Source organism: Amblyomma mixtum, chromosome 4 (assembly GCF_055824585.1).
Source record: "Amblyomma mixtum isolate Tamu chromosome 4, ASM5582458v1, whole genome shotgun sequence".
NCBI lineage: Eukaryota > Metazoa > Arthropoda > Arachnida > Ixodida > Ixodidae > Amblyomma > Amblyomma mixtum.
In genome coordinates this window covers 101,060,106-101,080,041 of record NC_143015.1, presented here as the reverse complement: position 1 = coordinate 101,080,041, position 19,936 = coordinate 101,060,106, and the positions used below count along the sequence as shown (strand labels likewise).

The following is a 19,936-nucleotide window of genomic DNA, read 5'->3' as shown; positions in this document are numbered from 1 at the left end:
AGAGCAAATCTATCCATTTATAATATTGTGCCGATTATCTGTGCTGCTTTTGACCGAACACAGGGCCGCTAATACCGCTGTGGGACCTCTTCCATCAGACGTGCCGTGACATACTGCACTGCCGACGGTACGAAGCAGGCAGTTTGATGGGAGATGAGGTGCTAAACGTCCGCTCTGCGAATCAAATCGAGATGCATGCAATAGCAGCGCACCTGGAGGAGCTCGAGAGAACGCGAAGTAATGGCGAACCATCGACGCTCAGGGCAGAACATACTCAGAGAGCCGGGGATCGCCCGGACACACGTGGCGTCATCTGGACCGCAGCAAATGCGGGATCCACTGATCATGTTTTGCAGTTCATCTCCTGAGTGACTTAGCAAGGCAATGTCATCAGCGAATAGTAGATTACTAAGGTATTCTCCATTAACTCTTATCCGAAAATGTTACAATATTCCACAGTTGGCTCACAAAAGAAAGTGATCTCCAAGTAAGCTGGAGTTGCTTCTGCTTTTCCGCCCTTCAGCAGAGCCAAAGAACAGGGTGTTCATAGCCATGTGGTTTTGAAGAATGCTGTACGTAATGGAGTCAGGACCAGCATGCATATCCCAACCAGCTCAGGTAATTGACCCAATATTGGAAATAGATGCTTTTACATTGGTCCTTCGTAGGAACTCCCTTTACCAATACGTTTCCAATATTGGGCCGACTAACTGCGCAGCGACAATATGTTAGTGCACTTTTAATTTCCCCAATTCAATAAAATTCGATACCATTTCGAAGCTGGCTCACCGCTGGATATCAGAAGTTGACCGACCGCAATAAATTTCGGAGTATTCATATAAATTACGGTGGATTAACGGTGTATTAGTGAATATTAGTGGGTGGATTAATGTATAAGAGTGGGTCGGATTGTTACTGTCCCGTACGACAATGCAAAAAAGGTACTCCACACAGCATGCAGTCCACGGAATAAATAATAATAATAAAAGTAGAGAAAACCAAAGCCAGAGCATAGTCATAATAACAGAACAAGTCAAAACAATGCGCAGAAGGCAAATTAAAGGAAAGAGAGAAATCAGCGTGAATAATTAGGAATTGAGCTACTTATGACCCATTTGAAGGAGATGATTGATTGATAACAACTTTTATTTCCACCGATGTAGGAGGCCCCCTACTCCCCGTCCCTGGCACGCAGGCCTAGGGGACGGGGGACGGGACCTCCGCGACTAAAGACTGGCGAAGATACATTGTCTCTTCGCGGCTTCAGCCGCCAGGCGGACAGCTCGTTTCTGGTCGGCGGGGACCTCGCTTCGCAGAAGGGCCTCCCAGGCTTCTCTACTCTTAATATTGTCCTCAGCACCCGGGGATCAAGGGCATTGCGAAATTATATGATCGAGGGTCCCCCTCGCTTTATCGTCTAACGGGGTTTGAAATAACCAGACGGAGTTAACGAAATTTCCGGCCTGTAATCGTCGGCAGGCGATGGCCTTTGTATTGGTTAAGTTTGGATCTGGTGGTGGCATTTGACGCCTGCCTAACCTGTAGTGCACGGCGATTTCCGCGTATGTTTGCAAACGTTCGTCCATCCCCTGGGGGTCGGGTGGCTCTACAGTTACCCGGAAGTAGAGATCTCGGGCTAACATGTGGGCCGCCTCGTTACCGGGGACGGATGTGTGTGCTGGGACCCAAATTAAGGTGATCTTGCGATCAATTTTGGCTGCGGACAGAATTCGAGCCGTTTCTGGCAAGACCCTGCCCTTTCCGATGTTACAGATTGCTGTTTTGCTGTCACTAAGAAACAAACTAGCCTTGGTACCGGCGCAAGCAAGCGCTATTGCGACCTCCTCGGTCGTATCTATGTTTCTACTCCTTATGGAGGCGGCGGTGACTGGTGCACCTCGGCCGTCGACTACTGAGGCGACCGACGCCCCCGACCTGCCACTCGCTGCGTCCACGTAGGCAACCTCATTTGCCCTGAAGTTCCAGGCCCTTTTAACCCGCGCCTCCGCCCTCTTCTCCCGTCTTTCCCTGTGATGTTCTGGGTGCATGTTGCGGGGGAGGGGGGGAACGAGATGGTAGTGTGGTGTGACACAATGATTAGAACATTTGAAGGAGAAGAGCACAAGCAGCATGGTCTCGGAGAAGGTAGTGGTGAACAGATGGTGTGATGTCCGAGGAGCAAAGAGATTTTAAGCTAGAAACTAAAGAAGCAGTAACAGAACAATCCCGGAAGTAGTGACGGAGGTCTTCACATAACATCCCGGAAGAGCAAGTTGAAGACGGAGACAGGCCAACTTTTTGAAAACAGAACGGCAATCTACCATGCCCAGCAACTATATTAATAAGAGGATTCCTGGGTAGACGAATAAGGGGAATATTAAATGTATCAGGGATCCAACTGAATAATTTAGTGCCCCCATTGTTCTCGCGCCAAATATGTTCCATAAAAGAAGTGAAGAACGTTGTAAATGGCAACGCACTCAACAACCTGAAAGGGTAGAAATATGTAAATTGCCAAACTGCCCGGCACAACCTGCAGCTTGGTCAGCTAACTCATTCCCGAAAATTGCGGAATGACCCCGGATATGAAATAAAATAAATGGGGCGAGAGGAGACAAACGATAGAGATCTTTCTTAATGGCAATATTAGTCGGATTGTAAGAAGCAACTGAAGACAGGGCAGAAAGCAGAGATAGAGAATCGCTGTAAAATTGAACAGGCGTAGAGGAAAGGTTACGAATAGCATAAGCAACAGCAGAATGAAAGGCTGCAAGCTCAGCTGCATAGGCGCTAGAGGGTGGTTCTAAAGACAGGCGATGAACGTATACAATATTTTGTCTTGAGCTAAGAACAACAAAAGCAGCACCAGCTGAGCGAGGAGTGAAAGACCCATCAGTGTAAATATGCAGGGCGCGTTGACAAGAAAAGAATGCCGCTTTCTGAGAGCTAAGTTGAACAAAAGAAAATTTGAATTTCATTGAGGGAGGGTCATACCAGGGATTAAATGAAGGTTGAATTTGAGAAAGGTCATAAAAGGCATGTCCGTATTCTACGGATTGTCGTAACGTGAAAAGCATAAACTCTGCGCCTAACTGGTCTAGATAAATACGCAAAGGAAGAGCGTTTGGAAGAACATGAAGAGCAGTGGTTCGCGTATTATAATAGGCACCAGTAAGAGCCAGAAGGGGGTTCGTTGAAGCGATAAAACGCGATCTCTTAGATGGGAAAGTAGCTAATGAAACCACCAAGCTGGGGCGGCATAGATAATTGTAGGAAGAATAACCTGATGATAAATTTGGCGCATAGAGAAGAGAAACACGAAAGTGGAAATGGAACCAATTCAGGAGCTTCGTGGTACATGCAAGAATTTCCGTTTCCAAATGGTTAACATGGGGTATAATGCTTAAGTGAGAGTCAAAGACAACACCTCATAATTTAATACTTTATTATTTATGAATTTAATTTAATAATCTACTAATGATATTTTAATACAAATTTACCCATTTTTGCGCTCTCCTTTCCAAGCTTCCACTCCATTGGTTTCTCAGCTTAAAGCGGGACTAAGGAGTCCACTTCTGGTTACAACTCACAACGGCGACGGTGGCGGGCAACGGCGATGACGACGCCGCGAAGCGGTGAAACCGGCACCAAAGAGCTGCGCTCTAAAAATTCTGCGGACAGTTTACCATGGCTTAGCGCGGAATTTCGTGCAAAATAGTGCTCGAGCTGAACTGCATTATAATTGGTTTTTTGAGGAAAGTAAATGGCAGTATCAGTCTCACATATCTAGGCGGTGTGGGGTTAAAAATGGGGGGGATAAACACGTTCTCCCCGTTTAAGCGCGGCTGACTCAGTTCAAAACCGCGCAGACCCCACCCCGTGGTCGCGTACGCTACTGAGCGCACGCCGACCACGGCGGGCCGTGCTCTACGGGAACAAAGGAACGACACACTGGCTGACACAAACAAGGCATTTATTGCTATAGCAACAATAACGCCAGCTAGCAACAAAATACACTGAGGAATCTAGGATGTCCGACTCACCAGCACGGCTACGAGCGAACGTTCGCCCACGGTCGGGCAAAGGGAAGATCCGAGGCCCGACGGGACGAGCTGAGGGGAACAAGTTTCCACACGAGGACGCCCGCGGCACAGAGCGGAGCTTTGCGCGTGAACGTCCAACACGCTTCCCGATGCCGAGCAGAAGAGACCTGGCCTTCCCCCGCGCGCGAGCGGCCAAACACGCCATCCGTGGCGCTGCTGTCGCTGCGACGCGAGCGCCCTCCCCTGTTAGCTAGAGTAACCAAACTAAAGGGAGTGCTTTTCGGGGGCAGCTAACAACAGTGGGGTGCAGTGCGGGAAAGTGAACGCAGGGGACGAAGGCGTCCCCACAGTGGACACCTGAACCACGCCGGGGTGGGTGAGCAAGAAGAAAGAGAGAAAGATGTGCCGTGGTGGAGGTCACCTCACCTCAAAACATTAGTACAAAGGAACAGTGGGAGGCTCTCTGTCCAGCTGGGACCTGCAAGATTGACGCCAGCTGGATCGTCAGGCCCCGGCGGCAGCGACAGCCGCAGGGGTTCTGAACTAAGTACTCCAACCACCACTCAAGACCCTTGAACATTTATTACTGTGCATAATAAACGTTCTACTCCTACTACTACTACTCCGGAAAATTTCGACCACCTGGGGATCTTTAACGTGCACTGACATCGTACAGCACACGGGTGCCTCTTGCGTTTCGACTCCATCGAAACGCCGCTGCCGCAGTCGGGTTCGAACCCGGGTACCCGGGCTCAGTAGACGAGCGCCTTGACAAGTGAACCACCGCGGTGAGCACGCTCGAGCTCCCTATTCACGCCGTTCAGCTTGGCGAAGTTCGTTAGAAGGCCCCGCCTCCCACTTTGTACTTGCGACAGCGTCCTGTGTATCGAGTGCCGCCAGGATGGAGACGTCTGATCAGGTGGGCGGTGCCACGAAGAATGACGACATACGCAAGGTTGTGCAAAAAACTAATTCAAAGCCAATAAATCACTCTTTCCTAGTGGCCTCTACAAAGAAGTGTAAAGCGTGGCTCGGCCACCCTAGTCGCATCCGACTGGTTAGAAATGCATTCGCCAGCCTCAGGGAGTGTTTTCATCGTAACCTCCATACCACCCCCCCCCTCCCCCCATCGTTTGTTAGATACCCGGCGGACAATACGGCCCATCTGATCTCCAGTCTTGGGGAGATTCTGCAGGGTTGTATCGATCTTGAGGTTGCGGTGAATAAAGAGTCCCTACACTCTTACCTCATCGTGTTCAGGGATAGGGCCGCTAGCAAGGGAGGCACTGCGGGTTTGGCCTAAGGTGCACGAAGTCTGATTTGGTCTCGGAGCATTCCAGGCCACAGCGGAGAGCGTACACGTCCACGATAGTCGCCGCTTGTTGCTGGTTGTCCTCGATCTGTCGCAATGAACCATGTGTTGCCCAGAGCGTGATGTATTCGGTATGCAGGGCATACCTGATGCATTGGACATCATCAAGCAGTGCGGGAAGGTGAACCATGGCGAAATTAAAGAGGAGTGGAGAGAGGACTGCTCCCTGTGGAGTTCCTCTGGTACCTAGAGGGTACGGATCATGTTCCTGGTCTTGGGTGCGTATATAGGTTTGCCGATCAGTGCAAAACAGGAGAGTTTCCTGATTCTGCGCCATATATCGAGTGAAACGCGAAGCCTTAGCTGCCGCCATTAGCTTGGCGAGCCACTCCGGTAGCATCCGTGCACGCACGCAGACGCGACGCCGTCCGTGCGGAATCGCCCGCTTTCCCCGCGTTTCACAACCGCTGTGTTGAGAATTACCCGCCTCATGCCCGTTCACTGCTGTGTGCCACTGTGCAAGCAAAGAGGAGTGCTCGACGAAAACGGCTCGAAGGCAAGTACACTCATTATCAACCATTTCTCATTAGTGCACTTAGTTCGTGCGTGACCTTGCGTCTACTTCTTTTGTTGTAGGTGTCCTTCTATTCCTTCCCACGGGACGCTTATTGGAAGAAGAGGTGGCTGATTGCCATTAAACGTGACGAGGGGAAGTTTTTCAAGGTCACAAAATTCACCAAAATGTGTTCTAGGCATTTCGTGGGAGACTGCTATCTTCGAAACGTAGCGGGGAATCGGCGTTTTCTCAGACAAGATGCTGTGCCGACTGTGTTTGCCTTCTCTGCGCCGAAGCCTCCGCCGAGAAGAATATTACCATCTAAGCTTAAGTTGATATTATATTGTGACGACTGAAAGAGAAAATTCAGGGGGCACTTTGGCTCTCTGAAGTGCTGCAAGGCGAAAGCGTTTCCTGGCCACTGTTTGTTTTTATTTACTTTTTATTTTTCATATTGTTTTTTATTTATTTTTGCTCCTTTTCTTAATTTTATTGTTTTTATTTTCACCTTATTTTTTATTGGTGTTTATTTTATTTTTATTTTTTTATTTTTATTTTCTTGGCTTTACTCCTTTTATTTTATTTATGAAGCCCATGGATTCACTAGATGCGCCTTTATTTGTGCTGGAACCTTGAGCCTTTTAAGCAGTGACGCCGAAAGGCGCACGAATCTGCCGACGCGTCTGTCGACACTCCTGCCGACGCGTCTGCTAACGACAGTATGAGGCATTAAAGGCTTTCGCCTTAAAACCTCGAAACAGGCATTCATGCAGCATAAACTCTGCCACCAAAAGTGCTAGTGCCGCTACATCCGACCTTGTGCCGCCCACCGATGTTGTCACCGAGCCACCGGAGGCGGCGGAAATGGGCGACGGGAGCATTCCTGCCGAGGCCAGCTCATCGAGCAGCATCGGTGACGACCCTGCGTGCGATTGTGTGTGCTCGCGGGAAATGGCGGACCTCAAGCAAAAAGTTGAAGCTCTGATGGCACATATTGAAACCCTTGAGGCAAAGCTTAAGGGCCAGGCAGAGGAACTGAGCTTAGCAAAAGCCTCTTTCTGCAGGGTGCAACGTGAAGGTGAGCTTGTAGAAGCTAAAAATTTGCGGCTTGAAAAACGACTGAGTCGAAAATTTTCCATTGAATGTTTTAAAGACAGCCCTGAATACATAGCATTCTACACGGGCCTTCCAAGCTATGAGGCTTTCATAAGCTTTTTTGATTTCCTTGATCCAGGGGAGAACTGCAAAAATGTTAAGGCCTGGTCAAGGAGCTATAAGGAGGGCACTAACAATGCGGGAAGGCCCCAATTGCTGCCTGCCAAGGAACAGCTGTTCTTAGTGCTCGTGGGGCTTCGTCTTGGTCTGCTCGAAAAAGACCTCGCCTACACGTTTAGGATTTCACTGGCAACAGTATCTAGGTTGTGCGCGACCTGCATTAGCTTCATGTACTTGCAGATAGGCCAGCTTAAGCTCTGGATGTCTAGAGAAGAAGTAAATGAGTCAATGCCAGCTGTGTTTACCACACAGGGGTACTCAAGTACTCGAGTAATCATAGATGCAACAGAGCTATAGCACCAGATGGGACGATCACTTTCTTGTCGAAACTATTTGCCGGTCGATTTCTGACAAGGACTAGGTGCAGAAATGTGGATTTCTGAAGCTCGAATTTCAGCCTGGAGACACAGTCACGGCTGACATGGGATTTAATACAGATGACCTCCTTAGTAAGATTGGTGTCGCACTGAATAATCCTCCATTTTTACGGAGAGACTTTTTCACAGCAGAAGAAGTAACCGGAACACAAGAAATAGCAAAACTAAGGATTCATGTTGAGAGGCGTATTCAGCGCATCAAAGCCTTCCACATTTTCGACAGGCCGGTTGCACTGACCATAGCGCCTGTCATCAATGAAATGTGGGCTGTTTGTGCATTTCTGACCAATCTCCAGAGCCCGCTTATAGGGTGCAACGATATTGAATAATGCATGCACACTATTTGGTAGTATTTTCATCGCTGTAGATGTATGCATTTTCTTCCCTTCTTTGCAAATGTATAAGGGATGTTACTGTACGATGTTTTATTATGCTGCATGCTCTATTCAATGTATAGAATGCCTGGACTCCATCGGGCACAGCACATCTGCCCTTGCATCCAAGACCTCACTATCTGAATAAAAGGTTGATTGGTTTATGGGGTTTAACGTCCCAAAGCGACTAAGGCTATGAATAAAAGACGTTAATATCATTTGTATATGTTTCATGTCGAAACGTAATAGACAGTGAAGCAGTTGTGTTATCATTTTCCACGGCCTTTGATGACCTGTAGTTTATTGCTCTGCCAAAAATTGGAGAAGTGTGTCAAAGTAGAATTTGTCTAGCTTGTTTTTACATAGCTGCCAAGCAGTTTTATCGAACGTTATCCTTTCGATGACAATGAAATGTGGTGAATAGACAACAAAGTCTGCCCATGTGAGGCCAGTTAGTGCCATTTGGCCAAGAACTTGATAGCAATGAAAATCTTGGCGATGAAGCCTGATGACTCCGGTCACGTCCTTCACAAGGCATGACCCTTCTAGGTTCGGGAAATCTATATCCTTCATTGAGTAAGGACATTTGACCTCAACAATTCCATGGCTGCCTTCTTCTGGGTCCCAGACTATCCTATCTGGTGAGGCTCCCAGCCATGGGCAAGCTCGACTTACAGCAAATCCACCAAAAAAAGTCTGCACATCGTGCTGCAGTGCTTGCATTGTCGTCACATATCGGCGTATGGCTTCCTGCTCATTTGAAATGCCGTACCTGAAATGAAGATACCAAAAATAGTCATGCACACTGCACTGAAAAGCAATATCTCCAGTTCACACAGAAAGGCTGCCAGTGAAAGCAGAAATATGATCGTTAAGTAACCCATCCCGAACAATATTAGCTATCTTATAATTGTATTAAACTTTGTTGCACCAGAGTGAAGCTGTTGTATCGAAGTGCCTTCGAATGTGTCTGTCAAAATGAACCGAGTTTGTTACAAGACGGCATGAACACTTAGACGAAATAACCTGTGCATGGATGGAAGAAATATTTTTTTCATGTCCAAGTTTGAATAAGAATGTACAAAAGCAGGGAGCACTAAATATTCATAAAGAGTTTTATTTCATGCACTGAACTTTTCGTTACTTTGGAATGCTTTTATGCTACCAGTGTTTGTTCACAGCGCTGCTAAAGGTTTCATGGCACATCAACAAGCCCTTACTGCCCTCTTCCTGCGATTATGTGATGCATTACTACAGGCCCCTTCATAGGCTGAGTCACTTTGGGATGTTAAACCCCATAAACCAAACCGTTATTACAGAGTCAATGTCCCGGCTTGTGTCCATACCAGAAAAAGGCGTCATAAAATGTAACACACAGCAACAGGTCATCCTAAAAGATTGATGCATTTTAAAAGCAGTGCATGCAAGGATTAGTCTGAGCACAAGACTATTTTTACATGTAAAAATGGTGCTTACTGGATTGCACTCACTCGTGACAGGTCCCTCTCGGCAGTCAAGGTCTTGAGCCCCTTCACTGTCCAGTTCTTCCGCTCCATACCTGCACCAAAGTTGCATGCGGACAGCCGTTGGCGGCGGACTGCCTTCCATGCAGCACTCTTATTTTGCCCATGGGTACTTTTCTCCAGTTGAAGAGCGTCGGTGATGGTGAGAGTTAGTGACTGCAAAAAAAAAACAGAATAATATGCTTGCTTAGGTAAAACCAGGTAGACTCCCGCAGCAGCCCTGCTTCGACTAGCAGGTTTGTATTTGAGAGCAACAACAATTTGCTGTGCATGATGGTTGAAGTGTATGTGCACATATGTTTACGCAGAATAAGTAGCTACATTCAGCACTTTAAAATATTAATACACCACCCTGCGTTATACGCACGTATGTTATATGCACTTAAGATAATAAAACTCAAAGCTGCAGCTGTGGACATTTTTTGGACATACTAGCCACATTCTTCTTACCATACATTATTCAAATGCGACATGTGTATTTACCTCAATTATGGCTTTCTGTGGTGGTGGCAGGTGTTGAGCTGAAGCCACATACACTGATGTTGAACGGATTATAGCTGGTTCTGGTGGAACAGAGTCGGCGCCTCTCACTGTGGAACCCAACTTGATGTCTGGACTAACATGGCTTGAGAAATGGTGAGGCACTAATGGCTTCCGGCGCCATAACATACTCCCTTCGCAAGTTTCTCCATAGGAAGAATTTGCTGTTTTCACTGTCATTGCCTGCAAGTGCTCTGAAAATGGGGTTGGTTCCAGTGCTGAGAGGTCTCGTCCGAATTTCAGAGCAGCCTTTTTGACATCCCCTGCAAGCCTGGGTTTTTTGCGCGCTTCGTAAAGTCGAGAAGCCGTGGCACACTCCAGACCATCGGGCGGTACGGATCTCCAATCTACTTCGTCTACTGCGCTCGACGATATCTTGTCTCCACGCGGTCGCCTCCACTTCTGCGGCAGTTCCGTGCAAGACAACTCAGGCGGCAGTTCTTCGTATCCTTGCTCCTTTAGTAGCACAATAGACTTCAGCAATGCGAGAGCGTGGTATCACGCACCGTTCTCCCGCGCAGCGCACTCACATGTGCAGCCTTCGATGAAGCCGTCTTGCGTTATCACAGCACTGACTTGATAAGGCGATGCAGTCTTCTTCTGGCTTGTAAAGCATCGAGCGTGCACACGCACGAACGTGCAGCCACTGCAAAAGAAAAAAAAAGACGATCAAAGTAACTAAAGAGAGAGAGAGAGAGGGAAAGGCAGGGATGTTAACCAGAAAGGATTCCGGTTGGCTACCCTGCACAGGGGAAGGGAATGAGGGGAATTAAAGAGGAAAGAGAGAAGTAACGGGAAATAATCACAGTCTGTCAATTAAGGCAGTCGCTCTCAAAAAGCGAAAGAGTGCCTTGTAAGCCTTGATGGCAGTTGACTGTTGTGGCCACGGACCGAGGATCTTGGCGTCTGTGAAAGGGCGAGGGTCCAGGCGGTCCAAAGCGCATCGCAGCTTATGTCTTTCGGCGACAAAGGCAGGGCACTCACACAAGATATGGGTGATTGTCTCATCACAGGCGCAGTTCACACAAGAAGGGCTGTCGGCCATCGCGATCCGGAAAGCATACTTATTCGTGAAGGCAACACCGAGCCATAGACGACACAGTAGTGTTGCTTCACGACGCGCTACATTACACGGAAGACGGAGGCGCAGTCCAGGGTCCAAAGTCCTGAGGCGACGGTTGCACAACTCACCAGAGTTCCACGCTGAAACTGTGAGCTCCAGCCTCAAAGAACGAAGCCCACACGCTGCGTCAGCTCTCGTTACGGGGATATTAACGGGGATTCCATCATTGTGGGCAGAACGGGCAGCTTCGTCAGCCTGGTGATTGCCATGAATGCCGCAGTGACCCGGCAGCCACTGGAAAATTATGTTATGTCCTTTCAATGTGGCGTCATGGTAGAGCTTGCGGATTTCGGCAACGAGTTGTTCGTGTGACCCGCGGCGTAGTGCAGTTTGCAGGCCTTGAAGGGCTGCTTTAGAGTCGGTGAAAACTGTCCAGTCATCTGCAGATTCCTGACTAATGAACTGAACTGCAGCCCGTAGGGCAGCTAGTTCTGCACCAGTTGAAGAGGTGAGATAGGTAGTCCTCACCTTCATTAAAATAGACCTGGCCGGTATCATCACAGACCCAGCAGAGCTTGTTGAAGTCACTGAGCCATCTGTGTAGACATGTATGCGGTGTTTATGGTTAAAATGCAAATGATGCAGTGTCAGTTGCTTGAGAGCAGGCAATGAGAAATCAGATTTCTTATTAATTCCAGGAATAGATAGGTGCACCCGGGGTTCATGGAGACTCCATACGGGTGAGCATGATCTTGATGGGTGGGCGAACTGCGAAGGAAGATAGGCACGGTGAGCTTGAATTACATTTGCAAATGCAGTATGTGGTCTGAGTACGGGAAGAGCTGCAAGATGATGACTCGGAACTCGCGTGAGGTGCCGGATGTGTGTTCTCATGGTTTCAACAGCAATGTATGAAGTAACAGGATGCTCCCCAGCGACAAGAATAGTGGCTGCCGTTGAGGCACATTTAGGTAGCCCAAGGCAGATTCGTAGAGCTTGCGCTTGAACACTTTGAAGTGTCTGAAGGTTTGTCTTTCTGATATTGTTTAAAATGGGAAAGCTATACCGCATGTATCCCAGGAACAGCGAACGGTACAGTTGAAGCATCGAACGTACAGATGCACCCCAGGACTTTCCCCCGAGGAAGGAGAGAATATGAACAATCGCTTTCAGTTTCTTTCGCATGTCGTAAAGATGGGGACTCCACGAGAGGTTCCTATCGATAACAACGCCAAGGAAGCGATGGTTTTTCTCATAGGGAATGGCGTTGCCATTAATATATATGGGGTAACTTGTCATTTTTTTTCGCGTGAACGCCACGAGGGAACACTTCTCGGTTGAAATATTTAGGCCCTGCTGACGAAGGTATAACGTCAGTATCGTTGCCGCCTTTTGTAGTCTCGCACGAACTTGGGGACGGGTCACGCTTGATGCCCAAATACAGATATCATCGGCGTATATTGAGATCCGGACTGATTGTGGCAATGAGTCAACCAGGCCGACGAGAGCTATGTTGAAAAGAGTTGGGCTCAGCACTCCACCCTGCGGGAATCCGCGCGAATTTAGATGCGAAAAGGTTGCTCCGTCTTCAGTCTGGACAAAACACGACCTCCCTGACAAATAGCTGCGTATCCAGCTGAACATGCGGCCTCCAATCTGAGCAGCTTCTAATGCGTCCAAAATGGCCTGATGCGTTACGTTGTCGTAGGCGCCCTTGATGCGCAAGAATAGTGCCGCAGTCAATCTTTTCAAGTTTTTTTGGTGCTGGACGGACGATACAAGGTCAACCACATTGTCAATGAAAGAGCGGCCACGTCGAAACCCAGACATAAATGCAGGGTAAATTTGGTATCGTTCCAGGTACCATTCCACGCGTGTTAACAGCATTCTTTCCATGACTTTCCCGACACTGCTGGAGAGTGCAATTGGTCGGTATGCTGAAATGTCGAGTGGTGATTTTCCCGGTTTAAGGAGTGGTACGAGACGACTGGTCTTCCATGCATTAGGAACTATGCCCTCGCACCATGACTTGTTGTATGTGTCCAGAAGAACCCGTCGAGCCACTTGGCCAAGGTTGGCGAGCGCGGAGTATGTCACACCATCGGGGCCCCGGCGATGACGACCTTCTGCAACAAGCCAGCGCAGCGTCAAGTTCCTCCATGGAGAACAAGTTATCCATTCGTGAATCCCGCGAGGGTGGAACATCACTGCAGTGCAGCGTTGTGGATGGGTTCGGTTGGCCTGTTATCCTTGCGCAAATTTCTTCGGCTACCGCGACCTCGCTGCGTCTTTGGTGGAGCGCGAGGGATTTAAACGGGTGGCGCTGTTGAGGGGACGTACGAAGACCACGGATCACATTCCAAACGCGTGACAAAGGCTTTCGTGGGTCAAGTGTCTCGCAAAATGTTCTCTAACGTTGAGTCTGCAGGGCTTGAATTCTGCGCTGGATTTTCTTCTTCAGGCGTCTTGCATCTCTGAGGTCTAAGCGCGACTTTTTGCGTCGGTAGCTGCGCTCTGCCCTGCGCCGTAGTGCCCGCAGTTGTTGTAATTCAATATCAAAGTCGGTGTACTTTGCGACGGGGTTGTAGCAACACGTTGCGCTCTCCATGACCTCCTTAATTTTTTGTTCAAGACCTGTCGAGAATCCTTCCATGCATGCATCCTCCATACGCGCTTTAAAAACTGTCCAATCAATGCGCTGCATACGTGTGGCAGAACGGGACGTGCAATGGCCGGTAAAAATCAGGTAGGTTAGGATGTGGTCACTGCCATGGGTTTCTACATCCAAAAACCATTGGACGTTGTTGGTTAGGCATCGCGAAACGAAAGTCAAATCTAGGCAGCTGCTATAGGTCACCCCTCGAATATACGTCGGGGTTCCGTCATTTAGGCACTGGAGGCCGTGGTCAGAGGCGAAGGAGACGAGTTTCCTTCCACTAAGGTTCATCCCAACGCCTCCCCACATGGTGTGGTGAGCATTGAAGTCACCTATAATCACCCATGGACCGGAGGTGGCTTGCATCAAATCACTCAACCTTTTTTCGTCAAAGCGGCTTGACGGCGCCATGTACACAGCCAAAAGCGTAAACGTGAGGTCACGGCTCTTCACTGTGAGGCAAACATACTGGTTGTCATTGTGTGGGGGAACCGAATGATGCACATATGTAAGTTCACGTCGAATGTAGACGATGACTTTGCTGGTTCTGTTGCGCGTGGGGGAAGAAAGTCAAGCAAGCTTTTATTTTTGAGTGGAATGCCCGCGGGCTCCAGTCCCGGATTTCAGATATTCGAAATTATGTTTATGAAAACCGCTTCCCCATTCTTGTTATCTGTGAACCGAATCTACCCAACATTTTGCGATTATCCGGTTATAAAGTAACTAACATTCCTTACAGCATGAACGAAGTGAAAAAATAGCAGGCACTCGGTTTAACTAGCCATGCCTGCTCTCCAGTACAGCCCCATAAAGAATGAGAGTTTGTATGACAGTTTAAAGAACACAATGATCATTTATGCAGCAAAGAGCGCTGGAAAACAATAAAAGCGCAGTCGCACAATGTGGCAGATTACCGTGTAGTGAATGATGACGTTTCGATGGAATCGCACTGAATGTAGCTTTCGGCTACAAACTTGTGGCTACGGTCATCGTTTCGCTTGCCTAGGCTCCTTGAAGCGCTGTAAGCTTGTATTCTGTCGGTGGTCAGGCTCTTCGGAATAATAGAGAGGCTTCTCGTCCACGACATTGCTAGCGAAGGGGAGTTACACTGTCCAAATGGGCTCAGTAAAGCAAGGGAGAACGCGGAGGCTGTCAAAGCAGCGTAGCAGCGGGAGCCGTCGCCAAGCTAATGGCGGACGACACCGGCGACCAGTGTTGCCGGACCCAATTAGGAAATTCTCCTATCGTCTGATCTACCTAAACGTCTTGTGGCCACAGTTCGTCTGTGACTAATACGGCACTTTATCTCCACTTGCAGAAATGTGACAAGAACGCACTAGAGGCGTTCCACCGCAAAATTGCAGAGCGCACCCTCAACGTCCCCATCACGACGTCCAATCAACGGCTCATCGATGACCAACACCTTTGAGGAGCTACGCGAGGCGCACTTCCACAATCACTACCTGCGGTTGAACAAATCCTCAGCCGCCAAAAGCCCCTTAAACCGCCTGCACATTGTCTACAAAGCGCATGCAGTGGAAAGGACGACGGTTCCAGACGACTGGCGCCACGCGGTGCAGCTCCAGCCTCTGCCACAGAACATGACGAAGGAGACTCAAAATGGCTGTCGAACCGCGTGCTTGACGGCCCTTAACGACCGCTATGGCTCTCGCTAGGGAGTCTTCTACACGGATGCTGCTGGCCCACACCACGGGGGATTGTATACGGCCGCAGTAATCCATCAAAATTACGTACGTTCAGGGACTCACTTTCCGTGCGCCCAACATTACACACGCGGACGAGGTCGCCATAGCACTCGCCGCTCCAGAACCATACTCCCGGCTAATCATTGCCGACTCCCGGGAAGCGTGTCAAAATCCACAACAAGGACCCATACCTCAACGTGCCGCCAAAATGTGACATACATGCGGTACCGCGACACCCCGAACACACGTGTCATCATCCGGACCCCAGCACATGCTGGACTAGAGCGAAACGAGGTTGCAGACGCCTCAACCTGCGCAGTCAACCACCGAACATCGCCTCGACACTCAACGCCTGAGGTATCAGAACCTAATCCGGCTATCACCTACAAGCAAATTATTCAATTTTATCAAACATCGCATACCCGCTTTCATCCCCCTGCGAAAGGGCTAACGAAAAGCGACGAGCGTTGGCTCCTTCGCTTGTATACCATCACGGTACTGTGGCCGGCAGCGCTGCAACATTTTAATCCGGCTTTTAACGGGAGTGCCCGCATTGTGGAAGCGCGTTCTCGGATGTGTACCACGTGGTGGGGGCATGCCTCTCTAACCCTTCTTACCCCCCCCCCCTTTCCCCTCACCAACACGAGAGAGCTGGGAGGCTGCCCTGCTCGGCTGCTCTGTTAGAGAGCCAAAGAGCCCTCGTCGCTATGGCCCGACCTGCCGCGGAAGACACAGGGGTCGCGGACTAGGGACCTCTCCTAGAATTTGTTAGGGGCTGGCTTTTAAGGCCAGTCCCCACACTTTCATGTAAATAGCCTAAATAAATATCTTCCACCACCACCACCACCCTAGTCGTCCCCTCATGTATCAATAGGTCCCTAGCTTTCCTTTCCTTAAAAACTAATTTCCTCAATAAACGCCCGTGAGCCTCCCTTTTGAAAACAAACAGCTCATTCATTCATTCCTAGAACTGCTCGCCTGTTCGGACTCGGACAGATCGGTCATCTTTGTTTTCGGCACGAACGCCTGCCCGGACGCCTCTGTCTCGGCGCTTCCTTATAACCAATCATCAGCCGTGCTTGAACCCGCGCCCTCTAGCTCGGCAGCTTTGCCCTGGAGCAGTGCCTGGAGTAAACGAGCATTGTTTGCTGTCCTGCAAAAAGAATGGCCCCCGAGTAATATAACTGGCGATCTATTTCACTGAAAATTCTTCGAAGATATGCGATATTAGCCACAGAGCGTCACCTTTAACGTGGGGATTCTGGCCACGTAAGTGTGAAGCCCATATGCAGTTATTTGCGTAATAACCTAATGTGGTTTAATTAGGCCTTTGATCCAGTATGATTATTTTGTGTATAAAATAAAACACGGTGCATAATGTTGGACGAATTAGGAGGCCTGTGAATGGTTGCCTGTGTGTGCTTTATTCACGACAAACTTGTCTTCAGGGATTTTTTTTATCTGTACCTCGCAGCCTGGAAAGGAAAATATCGCCTGCGGTGGCGACAGCTTGAACAGGGGACACCCTGTGCGACATGAGATACCCGCGTATTACCTTAAATAACTGTAATGTGCAACACACACCCTGGTTCAACAGCTTAGTGATTTCCGTGCTCATCTGAAGTTGGACATAAATTTGTACTGAGGTGATTAAGCGTTCACGATGCGTTTTTAGTAGCCCGTTTCAAGCCCCATCTTTTTGCTTACGGAGGTGTTGTAAACTAAAAAATAACATTGAAGGACGATTAAGCTTCGCCTTTAGGAGTGGAACGCGACAGCGTGTTGCAGCGCTACCAGGGAGTCCACGGAACGCCGTCGCCCGTTACGGCCCGACGCCTCGCCCGTTGGAAACACCTCTGAACGCAACGCATATTTACAACTATCCAAACATGACATAAACGCTTTGGATGCTTTGATTCGCAAGGCATTCAAGGTAGCACTTCATCTTCCCCTCAACACACCCACAGACAGATTACTAGGCCTGGGCCTCCACAACACGATCGGGGAACTGGTGGAGGCCCACCGACAGGCCCAATACATCAGGCTCACAAAAACTCCCACAGGTCGGTATATCCTGGACTCCCTGGGAATCAAAATACCGGCTAACGACCCAACCCTTCTCGCCATCCCACGATCCCTTCACCGAGAGCTTCTCATCAGGCCGCTCCCGAGGAATATGCACCCGTCCCACCATGAGCAGCGCCGCAGAGCCCGTGCGAAGGCACTCCATCGAGCGTACGGCCCCCAGCCGGACGCCGTATGGGTGGACGCTGCCTGCACGGGTGATGAAGCGACACCAGCTGCGGTGGACTCCTCTTCATCCACCCTCCTCACACTACTTCTCCCTCCAGATACGTCCCCAGAGGCTGCAGAGGAAGCCGCCATTGCACTTGCTATAACCCGCACGGAAGCCCGGTATATTTTAACTGACTCTAAAACTGCGATTCTAAATTTCGCTCGAGGCCGAGTTCATGTCCCTGCTTTTGGCATACTGGACTCGCCCGATGCACCCCCGCCCCGCCAAGTGGAGCTGATATGGGTGCCTGCGCACTCCGGGAATCCCGGAAACGAGGCCGCCAACCTTTTAGCCCGAGGTTCTTTAAACCGGGCTCAGGTGGCCTCGGATCGGGGATTCACGAAGGATCGCATGCACTCATTCAGTGAGCTGACCCAGGTATACAGAGCCTCTCGCCAGCTCTACCCCCCGCCCCACCCCTCCCTAGATAACAGACACGCAACACTCTGGCGCAGATTACAAACACATACTCTCCCCTCGCCCCTTACCCCAACCCATTATCATCCCTCCTTCCCCACTCCTGCTTGCGCCCTATGCCCAGAACCCTTCGCTTCTTCCCTCCACATCCTTTCCCTCTGCCCGGCGGACCCTCCCCCGCAGGACCTAGAGAACCTCAAGACCTGGGAGGACTGGGAGACCCTGCTGCACTCGGAGGACCCGGCCGTGCAGACCATCGCCACCGGCCGTGCTGCCAGTGTTATGGACCTCAGGAACATAAACACTTGAGTGCAGTGGGGTCGTGCGGGGACCCTGGGGCGTGCCCCGAATTCCTTTGTAAATAAAGTTTTCTCTCTCTCTCTCACACATCTCGGTGGACACCCGAACTGCACAATAAGGGAAGGGAGGAAGGTGTTAATGAAAGAAGAGAGAGAGAAAAATTACCGACGATTACGTTACTTCCTAATGCGAAATTTGAGCGCAGCAAATAACCTGTTTCACCTTTTCGATACATTGAGGCAAAGAAATCGAGCAACACATGTATGCGCTATCACAGAATTTTTTTTTTCTTTTTCACACGTATTCGCAATTTCGGCTCGGGCGGTGCACATATACAGATCCGCCGCCACCGATCTGGCTCTCTGATTGCCACCGCACAGGGGTTGCATTGCAGGAGGAGCGAAGAAAGGAATTAAGTTCGAGCCTGCGCTTTGACAACGGCAGACTCGCAGGAAGAGGGGGGAGGGGGGCGGCGTGTACACCCAGCGGCAAACGATGGGGGCAGAAGCGCGCGCAGCAAGCGGACAACACGATAAAGGGAGGAGGGAAGAGATAGCAGCGACTGACTGATGCCGCTGACGCCGATAGCGCTGGGGGGATGAAAGGGGGGCGGAGCTGGTTACGAGGCCGACGCCGACGACGACGCGAAACCCAGGAACGGACGCCAAAGAGCTGCGCTCTAAAACTTTCTTTAAAGAGGAATTCGGGGCACGCCCCAGGGTCCCCGCACGACCCCACTGCACTCAAGTGTTTATGTTCCTAAGGTCCATAACACTGGCAGCCCGGCCGGTGGCGATGGTCTGCACGAAGAGGGGTGCCATAATGAAGGAAATGTTTTGGATTTGTGGAAGGAAATTACGCAGTAACTGTATCACATATCTTGGTGGACGCCCGCAGGCTGCGATTATAGGTCACCGGTTCAAATTGCTGTCGCAAGCTACAGGCTCTAACCTAAATAGTGTCTAGAGTCAGAGAAACGCCGCATCGTATGACACCATCCGGAATATTCTGCGGTTAACGGGATTCCGTCGAGGCAGCGGTAGGGAGCGGACGTATGGTCGATGGGCTCCGTCGACCAAGGCCACTTCGTACGAAAATCTTGCTGTGCGGAAACCGAAATCCTTCCGAATCGACAGAAGACGACGAGCGTCCACTGCGGATATCAAATTTTCCGAGGTGGGAGCCTTTTTTGTTTTGTCTGTCATTTCTGGGACTTTTCCGCGGAGAGCGTCCGAGCCGAACGCTAGGCCTAGTGAGGTGCAGCCACCGACGGCGGCCCAGTCCCGCCCAACGGCTGAGGCATGATGATGGAGACCGTCGAAGGGACGGACATTGATCCGAGCGAGCTAAATGTGCCCGGGCAGTGGTACACTAGCAAGAAAAAAGGCAAAGCGGCTCCGAAGGAGGCTAATCCTAACCTTAGCCCCAACCAAGAGACGCGCATCGTGGAGCGGCAGCGGGCTGCCGAGAAGCTCGCGAGAAGGAAAATGGCGGCGAA

The 19,936-nt window shown here is 49.9% G+C and overlaps 1 pseudogene; it reads right to left on the bottom strand.

Moving 5' to 3' along the window:
* Positions 1 to 5,314: 5,314 nt before the first annotated feature.
* Positions 5,315 to 16,430, bottom strand: LOC149347609 (uncharacterized; annotated as a pseudogene).
* Between the last annotated feature and the right edge of the window lie 3,506 nt (positions 16,431 to 19,936).